Genomic DNA, 18727 nt, shown 5'->3' with positions numbered 1-18727 from the left:
TGCAAATGAAAGTTTGGAGCTTGATTCACTGTGAAGCAGAGTCCTGGTTTTACAAATGTTTGAGCAGTTAGGTGGTATCTGAGAATACGTGTAGCACTGGGAATGTTAGCATGGACATATTTGGCTGATAGATCACATCTGAAAGGAGTGTTTTGTTAAGTCCTCGCTGTCACAGTCTTTTTTTCATGATATTCTGGTTCAAGCAAAGCTTGTTTTCTTTACACATGTGCTTGAGACTGCGGTGAAGGCCACACAGCCTGTAGGCAGGTCTGTTCACAGAGGTCTCAGCATCTGCATCTTGCACAGAGCTGTGGTTTAACATGGCAGGCAGCTGAGCACCACCCAGCTGCTCACTGACTGCCCCCCCCCAGTGGCATGAGGGAGAGAATGGGGAAAAAATTAAAACCCATGGGTTGAGATAGAGACATTTTAATAAAACAGCAGAGGAAAATAAAAATAATAGTAATTGTAGGAGAATATACAGAATATACAAAAGAAGCGATGCACAATGCAGTTGCTCACCACCTGCTGACGGATGCCCAGCCCGTCCCTGAGTAGCAATCGCTGTTCCCCTGGCCAACTCCCCCTAGTTTGTAAACTGAGCATGATGTCATGTGGTATGGGACACCTCTTTAGCCAGTTTGGCTGTGCTCCCTCCCACCATTTCATGCACCTGGCAGAGCAGGGGAAGCTGAAAAGTCCTTGACCAGTCTAAGCACTACTTAGCACCAGCTAAACCATCAGTGTGTAATCAACATTCTTCTTATACTAAATCAAAAAAACAGCACTATGCTAGCTTCTAGGAAGAAAATTACCACACCTGAAACCAGGACACACAGACACACAGTTGTCTTCATGCTTGGTGCTGACCAGAGACCAACACAGGCTGCAAATTCTCCCCCTTTTTGAACAACAACATAAAACCTGTGCCACAAAACCTGGCAGCTTAAAGCAAGTCAGTCCAAGAATTAATAATATTGTTTGCAAGCAGTAGTAAAATTCAGTATTAAAATTATTTAAGTGGCCTTAAAACCAGCAGGGACACAACCCTAGGGGTGCGATTCCTTTGAGGCAGATGAATTGCTCCTTGGAGGGCTGTGTTTCTCTCTGTTGCCTGCAAAGGGCCTCCAAGGACAGCTGCTCAACTGAAGCCGCTTGCTCATTCCCTCCTCCCTCAGTGGGATGGGGGAGAGAACTGGGAAGAAAAAAAAATCACTCCCCCCCGCAACTGACCGACTAACCCCCCCGGAGCATGATGTTATATGGTATGGAACAGCTCTTTGGTCAGTTTGGGTTAGCTGTCCTAGCTGTGCTCCCTCCCAGCTTGTTATGCACCTGGCTGAGCAGGAGAAGCTCAAAAAGTCCTTGAGTAGTCTAAGCACTACTTAGCAACAACTAAAAACATGACTGTGTTATCAACGTTCTTGTAGTACTAAATCCAAAGCACAGCATTATGCTAGCTACTATGAAGAAAATTAACCCCTCCCAGCCGAAACCAGAACACAGCCCAACACACCAAGCTGGAACCAGCGTGCTGGCAGGAAACAATATTGAAATCATTTCAGCAAAGACTGGCTGAAGCTGGCAGTGGGACCATTCAGAGTTGGACAAACAGTAACAGGGGCAAGACAGGGTCTCACCCCAGCACTGTGCCCAGCAGCCGTGGGTCTGCCCCATCATGCATGCTGTGCGCAGCAGTTGCATGGACCAGCTCTATCCACCTCCAGCTGTAGCTTCACCCAGAGCTCTTCGGGCAGGCAACAGTGATACCTTCATCTTCATTCTACAAAGCTAGCAAAGCTTCCTTGCTGATGCAGGCACACTGAAGTGCTTCTCTGGGCTGAAGGACAGACAAGCATTGTTTTCAAGCATTTCTTCCTAAATGGAGATACCTAAAAGGGAGGTGACTCGTCCTAAAGTAATTTAGTTCTTCTCTAGTCAATGAAAAGAACCCTTCATCCTGCCTTAGGCACCCGTCTTACTTTGAGATGAATAATTTCTAGAAGTGATCACTGAACCAGAAAGACTATCTCTAAAGAATTCCAGCAGTAGAGGGAAACAAAAAGGGCAAATCCAACTCCCAACGCTACTAATGCTTCCACTCATGCTTGTACACGGGTTTGGCCTGAAAAGCCAAGCTAGAGCCACAGGCTAAATGAGCCATCATCAAGTAAAGACAATTTCCTCTGGTTCCCATGTTGGATTAGGAGATGGTGACTAAGAGGACAGCAGGAGGCAGCCCAGATGAGGTGTTCCTTGGCAAAACTTGATCCAGTGTGGGAGTATGGGATGATGCTCTGTGGATATGGAGGTCACCCTCATGGCTGCTTCGTAGGCTTGCACAGAAAAGAGGAAGGCAACAAGAGTATGTTGAGAGCTATGGTTGTCAGAAGAACAGAGGTGAGTTCTAGGTACACCAGAACTGTAACCCCAGAGCCCAAAGAGAAAGTCTGTCAACTGTGGGAAATAAAATACACCTGAAACATAATAGAAGTTACCTCAAAAACCTGGGCACAAAGCCAGCCTCCTGGACAGGGAAATTTACCCTAGGCTTGGGTTTTTATTTATTATTTTTTGATGGATGGGGATGAGGGAGTCCCACAGAACAACCCTGCTCCATAGGCTACACACAGACTCTCTGCTCTCTACAGTGGTGTGACTTTAAGACTGTCAATTCCCACTTGGTAGGGGCTCCACAGCCAAGGAAAACCAGCCTTTGCCAAATTTACTCAGCCCCTCATCAGCAGAAGCCAAAAAATCTCCCTGCTACACAAGAAGCTATTAACACCTCCCGATGCACAAGCTGACATGTTCTGCAGGGCCTATGTTGCTTAGCAGGATCCTATTTACAGGGAAATCTCTCTTGTGTGGAAATACATTTTTTCACACATCATTTGCTCTGCTTTCCTCTTACGCTGTTAGATTTTCCTTCACACAGTGACAGGTACATGGGAGAGCCCCCCTCTCCTCCAACAGAAATATTCCATAAACATGAACTTCATTTGAGATAGAGTGGGGAAGTGTGACAGCTCCTGCTGACGAAACCCTGAAAATAAAGCTTTGACAAATTAGGGGTATCACTCAGCTGCACCCCATGCTCACTTCCACCCACAGTAACAGGTTTTCCCTGTCTTCTATTCTGGTGCTTGGCACTTTCTCATCCCTGCAGCATTTCTGTGCCATCCACTAACACATGAAGTCCCATCATTAACATCCGTCACAAACAAAACTGTTCCAGTGTTGTCCTCAGTAGTAACTTCAGAGAGATTGGCATCTATTTCCCACAATGCTGATGGAAGGAGATTTTTCAGTGGGCTGAAGCGTGTTTTGGTTTTTTTCTTGTTAAAAGCCAATAGTGAGGTTTGTTGTCTGTAGGTTCAACTCAAATAAAAATATTTTGGGTTTGGGGGCCTTTGGAGAGCTTTGGTGTGACTCATCCACAGTAAAACTGTGCCTCCCTGGAATGATGCATTGCTGAAGAGATGCCGTTGTCAGTGATTCCCATTCTCTCCTCTGGGGTTGGCCGTTTTCACTGCATTTCCCATGGTGTAACCCACTCTGCACCAAAACCAAGACTCCACATATCATGGGAATCACAAAGGTTTTGGGACATTGTGGAAACTCACCCAGCAACGCATCTGACCACACAGAAAGGTTGGTGCCTCATACACTCACACTACAGATCCCAGAAGGTATTTATCCAGCATAGTAAAATAATACCAATTCAGACTTGAGATGAGAGGTTTGGTCATAGTTGACACCGTAAATCAGTGTATTCTGCTTTGGGAGTGTGAATACGTTTCTTACTGAAAACAGTGAGGTGCAATGAGTTGTCACTGTCTGACTGAAATATTTTGAAGTGGTTTATTCTATGAGAAGATATTGTGGCCTTTTCTGCTCTAAAAATAAAACATCTTCAAACGAGGCACAGGCAAAAACCAAGAATTATGTTTGTCTTCTGTCAGCTATGACTTCCCCATGTGGAGAAGCACAGTGCCTGGACCGCACTGCTGTCCTTGCAAAGCCGCAGGCTGGTACACAAAACCAGCAGTGACTCAGAAACTGGTGTGTGTCAGAAAAGTCGTTCAATATTGTTTCACAAAGGGTGTCATAATTAAGTCTCACTCTCATCAGTGTGATTGTTTCATATTTCTAAACTGTGGCAAAAGCAAAATAGAGTCCAGCCTCTTAGAGGCATTGCGTGATGGTTGAGATCTCCAGGTCTGCTGGGACATCTGGGCTCCACAGGGCTGGGCTGGCGACCTGGCAGGAGTGCACTGCTGAAAATGCCTGCAGGGCTGCACTTCAAACCTGCTGGGAGCTCCTAGCAAATTCTGTCTGCTTCTCAAAATGGTTCATTTCTGTCAAATTTCTATGGACTTGTTTTACAGCAGGATTTCTGCTTGGGCGTCAAGCTGAATCTGGCAACTCAGGCACTTCCCTTTGGCATTTTGATTTCCTCTTCAGGACTTGTCTAATTAAATGGCACAGGCTGCAACAAACAGTTGATGGCAGGGTGTTGTGTTGTCTGTAGCCTAATGAGGACCTGCTTTTAGCTGGGTAAATATAAAGTTGCAATAAGGTCTCCTCCACACAGACAACAGTTCACATTCTTGACATAACCTACTCACAAGAATTCAGTCTCCTCGTAAGAAATAGAACATGCAGTATGTGCCATGGTTGTATGGGAAGAGGAAGGAAATCTGTCTCTCTGGTATGATCATAAAGTAGCTATTGTTGGTGACTTCAGCAGTGGATGCAAATTACGACTAATGTAGGCTTGTGCAAACATAAATAGCAACACCTGTGTGACTACAGGGTAATTAGTTGGATATTTCTGGCAGAAAACCTATATTTTTATCATAAAAACTGAACCAGACACATTGGTCTAAGAGAGACCCAGCAACATAAAACACCATTTCACGCTGCTCTGCAAGGACATGATATTAACTACTGTATCCAGAGGTATTTGTAAAAAATACAGAAGGATGTTCCAGGGTCTTTAAAATAAAGCAAGAATAATCCTGCTCCCAAGCATGGGCTCTCTGGGAACATCTGAAAGCTTTTTACTCACACAGTTTCTTTCCCAGGCACTGAATGCTAAAGTCTCATCTGAGCAAAGCACAGATGTCAAAGCTGTTTTCAAACATTAATGAGCTCCACAAATCTTTACTGCAGACTGTTTGCATTATTTTTTAAATTAACATATTTGCTCACTGGATCTGTTCAGGGCTGGTGAGCACCTAACCCTTACCTCCACCCCATTTAATATTTGGGCTGCCAAGCACAATTGACAGCCTGCGAGCTGCAGCCAGGAGCAGGCAACTGAGTGTTTGGGGTTATCTAAAAGCACAAAGCAAACGCAAAGCTCGGGAGGGTTTGCAGAGTTTTCTCTGCCTCATGTGAAGCCCTTCGTTGTCCAGAGCATCTGTGTGGGCATTTTGGAGGCCAAGCTGATGTTCACAGGTCACCTTCTCTGGCCCTGTAGGGGTTGGTACTGGTCACCTTCCCGTAAGCTTCAGGAGGAGGCAATGCAAGTTCCTGCAGGAGCCAGTGGCAATGCTGCTCTTGGAGCTGTGTCCTCTGCCTCTGGCTTTCGGGGGTGAGTTTAGAGTCTTTGCTACTTGATAAGCAAAGCTCTCAAAAGCCTGAGATGTGCCTCCTCCTGAGCCAGCTCTCTTTGTGAGACATTGCCAGAGCAGGAGTCAGAAGCTGCTTATCCTGGGCCCTGGGAGGTTTGCAAAGAGAAGGTCTGGCAGCTAAGCTCCTTCCCACCCTGCTTCACCTTTGCTACCCAGCCTCAGTGTCCCTCTGCCCCTCTGCACTGGGTGCTGTGTCACAGGACAGAGACAGTCTGGAAATGCCCCTATGGCTCCCAGCCTGGAGTGCACATTTGCTGCATTAAAAGAGAGAGCAGATTAGGGTGGGGGGCAGATTTGTGTGCAGGGACGTTGTCGATCTGGGAAATGAGTTGCACCAGGATAACCAAAGTTACCACCAGGCTCATTTAGTTTTCTAACTTGCAGATAGTCTGTGTTTATTCAGAGACCAAGGCAAACGAATGAAAAAATAGGGGTGGGATCAGGGAGGAAGTAAATGGCAATCTCAGTGCAGGTGGGTGTGATGGGCTTTCCTCCTCTGCTGGTGGCTCCTGGGGAGAGACTAGATGTGATGCATCAGATGAGGAAATCTCTTTTAATGGGAAAATAATGAAGAATGAGTAACAAGAACTCTATTTGCAAGGATTAATGAAACTCCATGGACTCAGAGTTATTTGCATAAGCACCAAACCTTAGATGAATATGTATAAATAATTTTATGGCCTCCTGAGCGTCTGTGATCCAAACCTGTGGGACAGCTATCTTAACAGCAGAGTCTTCCTTTTTTCTCTGCTCATGTGGTTCAGCCGGTGACTTGAGGGCCTCGTCTGCTTCTCCCCACAGGGATGAAGGAAAGATCAATCCTGATGTCTTTCTTTAACAAATCTAGAGAGAGAAAGACACTTGGGGTCTAACATGGGCCAGCAACTCCATGTTTACTCCTGACTGTGTAGACTGTAGTTGTAGTGTAGTTTTAACATGCTGGCAATGGCATTTCTAAACAAACATTTCTTTTTCTTTTTGCCTCTTTTGTTTTTTCTCTTTTATCTTTTTTCTTTTCTCTTTTTTTTTCTCTTTTCTCTCTTTTCTTTTTCCTCTTTTTTCTTTTCTTCTCTTTTCTTTCTTTCTTTCCCCTTTTTTCCTTTTTCTTCTTTTAGGTGTAAGAGTTTCAGAGGTTTGACTTATTTTTATATACAACCACAGGGACTGTGGGTGTTCCCACAGGAACATCCAATCTGTGTATGTTTTGGAGCAGATGAATTGTCCTTTTGGTGGCACCTCCAATGTCCTGCTGATTACAGGTTTAGTTAATACAAAAAGAAAGACTGTTTGGAATGAAGGAGTTAACCAGATATGACAGAGAGCCAGGGATTCGACTTCTTTCTGAACATCACTTTCCCTGGCTTTGGTGGGGGAATGTTCATTTAGCCGGGTATTTCTGGAGCTGTCTTCTGCTTGAGAGCCATCCCCTTGCACTCATCAGTATCTTTTTTATTTTCTAGTTCATCCCTTTCTTTCCTTGTAAGGCTCCTTAGCTCCCTGCTGCACTACATACAGCTTTAAAGAGCTTGTACTATCAGCAACAAGTTCCCATGAGGCCAGTACAAATGGAGACCTTGCATTTCCAAGCAGAGTATTTAAAAGGGAAAAACTGAATAATTCTTTCTCACAAAACTCATCTGAGCCTCTTCGTACTTTCAGTTAGGAATGGTGTTAGATTAACAACGATGGTTCTGGGTCCCTGATATTATATTTGACTCTCCATCACCATCACAGAGTGCAGCTTATTTTTAGCATAATCCTTTAAGAAATTGTTGGGAGGCCTGTCATTCCCAGAGAAGAAGTGACAAATTGAGACCTCTCCCAGAAGCACAGGAGCATCACATATCTGGGATGTCAGTTAGCTATGCGCACAACATTTTGTGGTCAAAATGATACTGTTTAAGTAGCTTTACATAGTGTTTGAGCACAGTATTAGTCTACTAAAGGCAGCACTGCTTAGCACAGGGGCAGTTTTGAATGACCCCCATGCAAGCTGTGGCATTGGTATTTCCAGTAACCTTCCCCAGGCAGTGCTGCAGGGGGCTTGCAGTGCCCCAGAGGGATGCCCCAGCCTGCCCTGTGCCAGAGCCCCCTGCATCTGTTGCTAAAATTGCAGAAAGATCTGTGGAAATTCCTGCAAAAACTTTCTCCATCCTCTCTTGTGAATGGAACATTTTTAATTAACGTACAATATCAAAGGCTTCAGGACTCCATAAGTCAATGCAAATCCTGTATTTGTACAGTAGTATGAGTAGTCATATTACAGATCACCACTGTGTGAAAAGTGAATATTTCTCTCAATGGCCTGAGTTCAGTGCACAGATGTCTACTCAGTAATGGATTTCTGACAATCAAATATTTTCTTTAATGCTATAAGACAGGTTGGCCATATTTGATCATGGTTACCCTAAGTATTCCACGATGTTTTGGGGTGTAATTAGATGGGAAAGTATCCTAGCAGTTTATCCCAAATAGCAATTGTCCGATGAAGTAAATGCATCTGTGTATGAAATTACAGCTCTTCGTCAAGATTTCATTTCACAAACATTTGTGTTTCATCTGGTGGAATCTGGGTCTTCTACCCTGAATGCCTAACACTGCATCTGCTTCATCTGCCCCCGCCTGCCAACTGTGGGTCAATTTGGCCTCCTGAATTACATAAAATCAGCAGAGGAAGGCCAGTTTTTCTGACAATATACAAAGAGATATCCAGTTCATCTAAGTTCCATTTGTACAGAGCCAGTGATGAGTGTTCATTGCACTGCCTACATGCCTAAGATGGAGCTAAAAGCCTCTCATTTAGACTGTTCTTCTTCCTTCTCTATCTCCTTCTTCTGGAAAGGAAGTTGAGAAAGAACAGCTCAGACCCAAACAGCTAAGCTTGAGCTACATAAATTTATGTCATAGGGACCCTACTGCTGAAAGTCCATCCCAAAAGAACAACTTGCACCCAGGTCTGGGGTCTGGTCACTCTACTGAAATGTGCCGAGGTTCTTCCACCCTTTATCAGAAGTAAAACTAAAGACCCAGCTCTCCAAGCCATCACCTTCACAGATAGGAACACTGTGACAAGCTGGACATGGGAAACAGGAGAACAAGCCCACTTGCTGAAACACAGGCAACATTGCCTGCCTGGAGCCGGTGCAGAACTTCCTCATGTATTGTACTTCACTATTGAGGTGAACCTGCATGAGGACATTCTGAGAAGGGTCAGTCCTTGGCCAAGCATCTTCCACACCTGGTGGTATATTATCCCACATTGCTCCCCTAGAAGTCCACAGGGCTCAGAAGTTGACCTGCTTTTGGAGGCTATGAGAAGTGCATGCTCAGGCTGCTGAGGACAGGTTGATTACTGCCTGGGCAAAGGTTCTCACTGGGTAGACTGTATGCAGTACGTGATTCCATCTTCAGTTTGGTCCTAATGCCAGGTTAATTTCCAAAAGCAAGGTCTTTTGAGATTTCCAGCTCAAGCCAGGCTCCTACCCCGACCTCAGCTGGCTAGTGGTTGTGCCCTGGACCCTTGTTCCCCTGTCTAGCTGCTGGTAGAGAAGACCAGCATACGTCCAGACCATATATCCAGAGTACAGTGAAGAGAAGAAATATAATTCCTGTTTTCTTCTTCAGATGTGTTTCTCCCAGGCTGCCATGGAAATCTCTGATCTTGTCTTGTGCTGAGAGCCAGAGACATGCTTGGCTTTTTGCTCCATTCCTGTGCAAGTTCCCAGAGATATCCCAGGATAAAGCCCAAAAAAAAGAGTCTGACAACAGCTGTGCGTAAGAACAAGAAAAATGGAGGTGGTCAAAGAGGGAAGAGTCAGGCTATGGTTGCCTCTTGTGTGTCACAGAATCCTGATTCAGAGCAGAGGAAGCACACAGCACTTTGCAGACCAAGCTCACTGGAGAGGTGAGGTGCTACAGGTAATAAATTGTTGGCTGATACCTCAATCTATTTTAGCTCCTGCTCTAGGAAAGTTCATAGGGCTAAGAAAATGCAATATTTGTAGAGTTTCCTTGCTTCTTCTGAGAGAACCACAGAAGTGCTGGTGGGAAGGGACCTCTGGAGGTTTCTAGCCCATTCTTCCTCTCAGAGCAGGACAATCTCCAACAGCAGATCGGGTCAGCTGTGGCTTTGTCTAGTGGATCCTGAGCACTTCCAAGGACTGACACCATGCCCTCCCTGGGTGACCTGTTTCAGGATTGTGCTACAGTGAAGATTTTCCTTATTAAAAAGAGAGAAGACACAGAGAAGAAATATTGGTGTGAAGAGGCTTTCCAAACACTGGTTAAATCAGTGGATGAAGTCAATTGGTAGCGCCTGCTGTTGTTTATTTGTTGCTAGCTGCTCCCCTTAACTATGAAACCAAAAGCTCATCTGCTAATGTTCCAGCATGCCCTACTCAGACCTTGTCCAAACCTGGAGGATATGCAGTTCATCTGAGTGTTTGGTACTGCACAAAACTAGCACGGAGTGCGTATCATTTTTCTCATCCCCCATTCTCCATCAGGGAGAAAACGCAGAAGGTGATAGCTTCCTCATCAGAGTCTCAGATGAAGGAATGCATTATACGTTAAAAGTCCCAGATTTAATGATCCTGCATTGCCTGCACCTTTTTGACTCTTCACAGTATTGTCATTTATATTTATGAGATTACAGAGAGATTTAGAATGTTATAAACTTCCCAAATCCTCTGAGTGAAAAAAAAAAGGAAAAAAAAAAGGAAAATAAAAGAGCTTTTTCCTTTGAGTTTATGAACAAAACAAACAAAGCCAAATCTGGAGGAAGCAGGCAAGAAAAGTGAGCCCTCTTGGGCAGAGAAAAGTGGGAGAGCAAAATAAGTCAATCTTTGCTGCAATTTGCGAGTGTATTTCAGTAAGCCTCACCCACCTGCAGTATGGGGAAAGCCTGTAGGGATCTCATAGTTCCCCAGAAACCTGTTATGACTGTTCAAAGTGGTGGTCCTGGACATAGAGAGATGACATTTGGGTTTCTGTGCATGGCACAGTACAGCTGGAAGCTCCATTTATCAGACTTTGCCCGCTGCTGGCTACTGCCTCTGTTTTGCACATTGTGGTGAATGGTGGAGGACCATGGCCCCTCCAGCACTGTGACCTCCCGTGCCCAACAGAGCAGATCTGCCCAGGCAGTGACCTGCCAGGGAACCTCATTATGTGGCTTTGCCCTGGGGACCTCCACCATGGAGAGAAGATACTCAGGAGGACCCTCTTGTCCCCACACCAATTGCAGCCATGCAACTGGGTGGTTAAGTAGGGTACAGCATGTTAGCACAGCAAAACACCTCCAGCTCATGGTTACAGCACACAGTTTTCTTGGAGCAATTGAGTTTATCAGTGCAAGTCAAACCACTGGAATTAAAACCACCTATGGAGTAATCTCTCTTGAAGCAAGCACTTGGAAATCCCCAGGTGGTGGCCTCCCGATGTGTCAGGTCTTTGTTCAGAACAACAATGAACATTCCTCCTAATGGGATGATGTACGGATTTTGTTGCCTGCCTAATTTGCCATCAGAAACTCCTGGCCTGCTTCTTTACCAGAGCTCTCTGCAAAGGAAACTTTCCAGGCCTATCACATACTGCCTTGCTTCTTTCCATGAATCTTTCAGTCTATTTCCAGGTCTTTTGGTCAGAAATATCAGAAAAGCCTAAGAGATGATGGGATGGATGCCTCAGAGCCAGGTTTTTACAAAGAACAGGAGCATTGCAGGCCCCAGGCTCAATGTGTAATTTCTTCATCTGTTAGTTATCCGCTATATCCTATAAAACCATCCTCTGTGGCTTTGACCAAAAAATCTGAAATCCCAAATCTTGGAGACCAAAAGTCTTGAGTTAAATCAACATGGGTCTGCCCACCTTCTCCTGGTTGTGTCAGACACACGGCCATGCCTGGGGAGTATAAGGCAGATACAAGTCTCCATGCCTTCTGACAAGTCTTTCTACACCAGAACCTGTGACAGAGCCATTTGAAGGGCATCAAAGGGCTGACAGTCCTTTGAAGATGGACTCTAGACCTGGTCTAAATCTCATCACTTACAAAAGCAGTGCCTGCCAGGCCTTGACCTTATTCATCCTTTGCCTTCTGTTGGGTGCAGTAACACACATTCCTCCTCTAGAGCTGCAGTTTGACACCTTAGCTACTCAGCCATCACTCCCCAGCCTGGGCTGAATCAGTCCCTTCGTGACAATGCCAATATTATGAACATCTCCACCCATGCTCTTTCTGGCTTGGGCTATTTTGCCTCCTGCGATCCCTGAAGACTGCATATTTGGACCAATCTGTAAAAACAGTTGCCCAGTTTCTTGGTCAGAGCCTGTGGTAATCAGCAAAACAGTAGTTCTGGCTTTGAAAGCTTGGATCCAGCTGAGAGAGAAGTGACCTTTCCAGAGCTGAACTATGCTTTCTAAAAGCTGATGGTATGACTTAGCAACTGAAAGCATTTTGTTCTCTCCACTGCTGAGCCCTCTCACAAAGGTGTCAGGGACGACTTTTCTCCCTAGCCTAGTCTAATTATTTTCCTTACCTTGAAATAACAGCAATACTTGTAAAAGTAAAAAAAAAAAAAGCTTTGCTAGTGAAGGTATGAAAGAAAGCACAATAAAGTGGTGCAGAGCAGTCCATTTCTGTGTGCCATGCAAGACCCACAGTACTTCTGAGGTTCTTCAGCCCTTGACTGAGGGATATGTAAGGGAGCAACAAGCCTCTGTGTGACCTGGGAAAATTTCTCCTGTCTCCATCCACACATGGACAATCCTGTTATCACATGTAGTAGTTTCACATGACATGTGATCATGCCAAACTGGCAGCTATATTTTGCTCACACTCAGAGATGATTTGCAGGCAAAAAAACGTTAAGACACAAGAGCAAGAAAATTGTGTCAATGGTGTTTGGCTGTAACCCAAGCCCAGTAACACAGCAGGCGTGGGAGCTCCCTCGGATGTTTTTGCCTGACGAACTCCCACTTGAAACAGCTGATGAATTTCAATATTTGGACAGATGGCTGTATTCCCAAATCTGACTTTAAAATACACATTGAAGCTCTTCAGAAATTGCAGTATCCTCCTTTGCAGGGTGTTATTTGCTTGGAAGAAGATTTTCTTCCTTTTTTGTTTTTTTAATGGCCACAGTTGGTAACTTCTTCCCATCACAGACTGCACTGGACCTGTGATCATTTCCTTGCTTGAAGTCCCTCCCCATGATATTTGGAAGGGCTGTGCTAGGGAACACTGCATTTACATCAGACTGATTTTTTTTCTGCAGTCAAGAAGGGCTCTGGTGTTACCAGGTAACAAAGTCTAATAGGTCCATTTTCCCATAAATCATATCCAAACCATCCACTTGCCTGCATCTGCAAAGCAAGGATGAAACTCATGTCATCACGTAGTGGTTGGAATGATAAAAAGGAAGTTAGAAAAACAAAATTATAATACGATAAGCTTAATCATAACCATTTTACCTTCCTCAAAGTCAATGCCTTTTCTCATGAAAATACTCCCCATGAACCAGGCCCTGCATTTCCCTTGCTGACACCCTGCTCTAAACAAGCCACCCACAGTGGAGAAGACCCCAACAGTGTCATGGCTAAGAGCACAGAGTGGGTCAGGAGAAGAGTAAGGATTAAAAATGAAGTTACAAACATCCTGAAGTCCTTTGGCCACTCCAAAAAAAAAAAAAAAAAAAAAAGAGGAGAAGGAAGCTTGTGATCTGAAGGAAGCTCAGACCTAAGTTAAGATGGGGAAAAATCTCCATGCTGCTCAGAGCCCCCTGTCCCCTGCTCAGGTACTACCAACCCTCCTCTTTCATTACAGGGTTTAGGAAAGGTCCAGATGATAAAGGTGAGCCTGGAAAGAGCTCATGCCTCCTCAGATGTCTGCTGAGTTCTGGAATTTGATGGACAGCTTTCCACCTTTCTGCCCCATGAACTTACTGACTAGAAGAAACTTCTGCCAATACCTGGGCTAAAACTCTTTCTGATTAATGCAGGAGGAAAACGTGGCTGCTAAAGTTCCCTTGATGCTTGGGCAACTGTAACACATCTGCAAAAGCACAGATGAAGGATGAAAGGGAGAGGATCTCTGGGAAGGCAAGAAGTTACCTGCATTTTTGGCATCACAAAGAGGGGCTTGTTCAAAATGCTGTGTCAAAGGACATGATATTGCACATGGTGCTTGGCAGTGAGCAACCCTGGGGATCCTATGATGGATGTTAGGTCATCTGAAAAGCTGTTGGCATTGCTTGTCCCTCCCACCAGGCAAAGGACAACAAAAAGAAAAGGAAAATAAAGATTTTAGATTACAGTTGTTATATCAATAGCAAAGCTGTTCTTTAGCTCTGTCTGGAGGGAAAATGCCGTTGGGTGGTCCTTGCCTGCAGGAGACACCAGAGGGTGGAAAGCCCTTGTTCCCCCATATGAGGGATGTTGAAGCCCTGAGTGAAGTGAGATGCACCCTGTTAGTCCCAGAGCTCAGTGCCATGGTGACACACATTCCTTATGATATTATCAGCACAGAGTCATCAAGGCCATGGCCACTGCTCCCTTCCAATGAATCTCACCTAATCCACCAGCCCAGAGAGTGCCTCTCCTGCTATGGAGTCCTGCCAGGTATTTGCATCTTCTCACAGCACAGCAGCATCGTCCAGGGAGGCCAGGGCAGGCTGGAGGTGGTGGAGGGCTCAGGTCTGCCCTTATCTCTGTTGTCGACAGCCAGGGGAATTTGGCTGGGCTGTGCAACCCCTCAACTGGCCTCTATGCAAAACAGACCAGGTATGGGGAAGGGGGGTTCTCACCCAGCTATGGCTTAGTCTAATTGGTCTGATTTCTATTAATTTTTTGTTATTGTTTAGTCATCTCAGAGAATTGGATTACCAAAATAAAAATGGAAGATTCGTCCTATAAATCAGAGAGCAAAACGTGCTACAACAGAATGCACTTAATGGAGCTGTTGGCAGGATTAAACCTCATACATGTGCCTATAGAGCCAGCCCTTTGCTTTTAAAGAGAGTGGGATACTCACAAACCATATGTTGTAGATGAATCTCACTGAGGATGAAGATTTTTGCTTTGTTAGCATGAAAAACATGCACTCCAAGTCTTGGCTTGTAAACTCTTTTTTTGTAAGCTCTTTTTTTTCTCAAGGACGATATTTATTGAGCTCCTCCTTTGATCATACACAGGGCTAGAAGACTCACCAATGGCTGTGCAAATAAGACTACTAACTATTTTGTTCCATCAACCAGAATAGGTTGGTTTAGTGACAATAGTGACAATGATTTATGAACAGCCCTCTTCTTTGAAGCTATGGTGTTAATTAATTGCTTCTGGAGTGTTTGGATAAAAAGTATATTTACTCATGCAATACTCAAATGCTAAATATTTTATGCATTTCACAAATATTTCTAATATGTGTCCACAGAACAATAGATCAGCAAATGAAGCAGCTGCAGAAGAGGCAGCTCAGACATACTTCTGAAATAGTCAATTATTTAGGTTAATTAATGAGTAACGACTGTGCATGCAGTTTGCATTTAATTTGACTATTGCAGTGCCAGAACTTTCAGATGTTACTGTGCCAGTCAGTTGTTATGCCTTCAGCAGAGACACACTCCTTACACTGCTCACAGGGAGTGCTGCTTTACAGAAACTTCAAGGTTTCCTTCCCAGTGATGCTGCCTGCCAGGAGTCCTTGAGAATCCCAAACAGCAGCTCTGCGGGCTAGCAGAGGCTCATCTTTAATCTGGTTCCAGGGAAGAAAAATATATATAGGTATCTCACAGAGTATGTAGGCATCTATTGGGATTTATTCTGCAAATGCCTAGGAACCTAAAGCCAGATTCTTATCTCTATTCAGGCACCTTACTCCCACAAAATTACCAGGGTTTATGTGCTTTTAAAAATCCTACTGGGTGCTTATTTGCATCTTTATGTGCCTAACTACATTTAAAAAATGTTCCTAGAAGCCAAGTCTAAAGGAATCCAAGAGGAATATCCTGGTCTCTCCTTGCTCTGAGATTTGGGGCAGGTTCACATATTCAGTGACACCCTGCTTCTCATCGCTTGCCTGCACAGTCTTTCAGAGGTCATTACCCATGTAGGATCATTACCAAATTTTTTATGCCCTTTCACCTTTTGCTGGAAACCTCCATGAAGTGCCCAGTTGTACTGAAACATGTTTGGAAAGCTCTAATTAATATCACCAAACTCCTGTAAGTCATAGCTGACACATGAATATCCATGTGTTTGCATTTCAATGAATGTGTGTGTCCTGGCGGGGGAGAGAGGGGGGTATGGTGTGTCTAGTGTGGCATTTGTTTATAATGAGTGTTGAAAATGGAGAAACAGTACTCGACAGTTCAGTATTTTTTAAATATTTAATTTATATACTTTACAGACCATTCCAACAGCAGAGAAAATACATGGAGCATGTTGCATGCAGCTGTGAAACATCTCTGTTGGCTTTGTTCCGCATTGCATTGTTCATGTATTGGTTTTTTAGCAATGTGATTGTGTTAGAAATGAGAAAGAGCTGATGTTGACATATGCTGTCCCTGTGTACTTACACTGGGTCTAAGGCCCTGACATACATGCCTTCTCTGGTGGCAGGGGGCTGTTACTGAATGACCATTTCACTTCCCAGAACTGCAAACTTAACGGATAACCGTGGCGTAACTGTCTTAGGAATGGAACACACCCAGGATTGTTTCCATCCTGGACTTCAGTGTAACATAGTTGGTAGCCATAGCATTGAAAGAGGTAGCTGAATCCAAGAAGATCAGTGGGAATGGTCCCTGGTCCGCAGTAAACCCTGAGCCATCCATGAGCACTGCCTGGGAGAGTCCTAGTTAGCACAGCTTAAACTGTGCCACAAAACTGTGCTGCTGATCAAATGGTGTGGGCAATTGCCAGACGGTGCTTACCTGTTTCCTGGCTTCACTGAACTTCTTAGTCTGGATACAGGCTCAAGTTCCCCAAGATGGGCAGTTACTGGGTTTTACCCCATTGAAGCCCAGAGAGCAGCCCAGACAGCCATCAGGACAGGGATAGAGGGTCCCCCAGGCTCCCTCCTTCCCTCTCCTCACCGAGACAGAGGAGGAATGCATGCAGAAGAGATGTGGGGAGACTCCTTGCTCCAATACAGCCCTCAGCTTTGCTATTTGTACAAGTATTCTCCTTCATGAAGGGACTGAAAGAAAAAAAAATTAAAATGTTTAAGAAGTAAAACAGTACCTGCAGAAACCTCCTAAAAGTCTACCTCATCCCATAAAGCTCTGCAAAGGGCAAGGGAGCAGTAAGACCAGACAAAAGCTGTTTCTGGAAGCACATATGCTCTGCCTTGACATTGGAGTGTCATTCAAGAGCAAAACACAAAGCTGTATATCAAGGTCTCTTGGCTTCTTTCAGAGGACCTGAGAGAGGTGATATAACCTTTCAGACCCTCAGTAGTATCTTCCCCCTATCCCCCGGCACGCATGGACACCTGATACTCTCAGAGGAACGAAACCAATTAAAAAAGCATGCTGAAATTTTCTTCCTGGACTGAAGTGGGGCATTAACCCCTCTGATGCTTGAGCCAGGGATGAGAAGCACAAATACAAGACAATGGGGTGCCAACTTATTTGACAATCCCCTGGGGCCACGGGACCCCAGAAAGAAATCCCTTGTCCCCTTTCCCTCTATAAAGAGGGCTTGGGAACCTGCCATGGATTCTCAGAGGACTGAGTGGTCGTTTGCTGCTCTCAACCCAAGGGGAAGTTCTAGTACTGTGTGACATTGCTCTGAACCCTTGGCAGTTCCTGGGGTGCCCCATGGTCTAGTCTCAGCTTTCTGCAGTGACTGCAGGGATTCACCTCTCTCTATTTGTTCCAGAAGTTGATTAGATTCAAAGCCCTTGTGTGGACTTGCAGCATAACCATCTCTTCCACTGTAGACAGAGGACCTTCTGGAGGTGGAGATGCTGCCTCTCTTCCAAGCAAGGCAGCAATGCCAGGGATGCCCGGGTCCTGTATGGAGAAGGATTATGAGCAGCAGAACCAGCAGAGCAGTAGGTACAAAGCTCTGCCTGATGGGAAAATCCCCATGCCCAGTGTCCATGAACATCCAAGGTGTAAGTCGGTTTCCTCATGGATGCCAAGGTGAGTGAGCTGCTTGAGGGCTACAGGTTGGCTTCTCATTGAAAGTTGTCACCCCTCCAGGCTGTTTCCAATAGTCACCATTTCCCTTCCCTCACAAGCAGGTTTCCAGAGAGCCATGAAGCTCTGGGGCTGCTCTCAGATACTGCCACACCCCACTGAATTTACCAGACAGGACCCAGATTTGGCTTCTCTTATGTTCTTGAACACTACAGATAGGCAGGCAAGAAAGCAAGAACAGTCAGCCCCAAAGCTGGGTTCATTTCTGAGCAACACACATGAGCACCTGGTGCGCTGGGCCTTGGCCCCGGATTCACTCCTGACAGGTTATTTCAATTCTATTTGCATTTTCTATTATCTCCAAAAATGGGTTTCTTAGGCTGTTGGGCCCACGTTGCCCATGCTGAGTGACTGACCACTGCAATCAGTGCACTCTGCTGATGAGAGGTGCTTTTTCTGACAGGCACTTGTAGCACAAATTTGGGATAGCCCAAGGCCCATCTGTGCACTGGTCATTGTACCCATGGAGCTACGGAGGTCTTCAAAGCTGAGATGTTCTCAGAAGAGCCTGTCTATGGAAACAGCCTAATTGAATGGAGAAAAAAAAATTAATAGTCTTGCCCAGAATAGTTTTGGTTTTATGTCTCCTTCACTTCACCTGACCAAAACAGAGGCATAAAACCCCATCCAAAGCCAGTGTGTAAATCTAAGAAACATCCTCCATAGGCTTAAATTAAAACAGAAAGAAGAAACCACCAGATCTAACTTGATGACCTGACACATGAAATACAAAGAAATGGAAGCTGTTAGAAGTGGAAAAGGCTTAAGATTTGGAAGCATATTTCTGCAGACCCTAAAGGCAGCCATGTCTGTGTGGCAATAAAAAAACATCATCTTCTCAAGAAGACACCTTTCAAGCTACAAAAAGGTTAAATTCTATAATAA

Source organism: Egretta garzetta, unplaced genomic scaffold, assembly GCF_000687185.1.
Source record: "Egretta garzetta isolate BGI_Z169 unplaced genomic scaffold, ASM68718v1 scaffold589, whole genome shotgun sequence".
In the NCBI taxonomy this organism is placed as follows: Eukaryota; Metazoa; Chordata; class Aves; order Pelecaniformes; family Ardeidae; genus Egretta; species Egretta garzetta.
The sequence above is the reverse complement of the archived record's forward strand: the minus strand, read 5'-3'. Positions refer to the sequence as shown.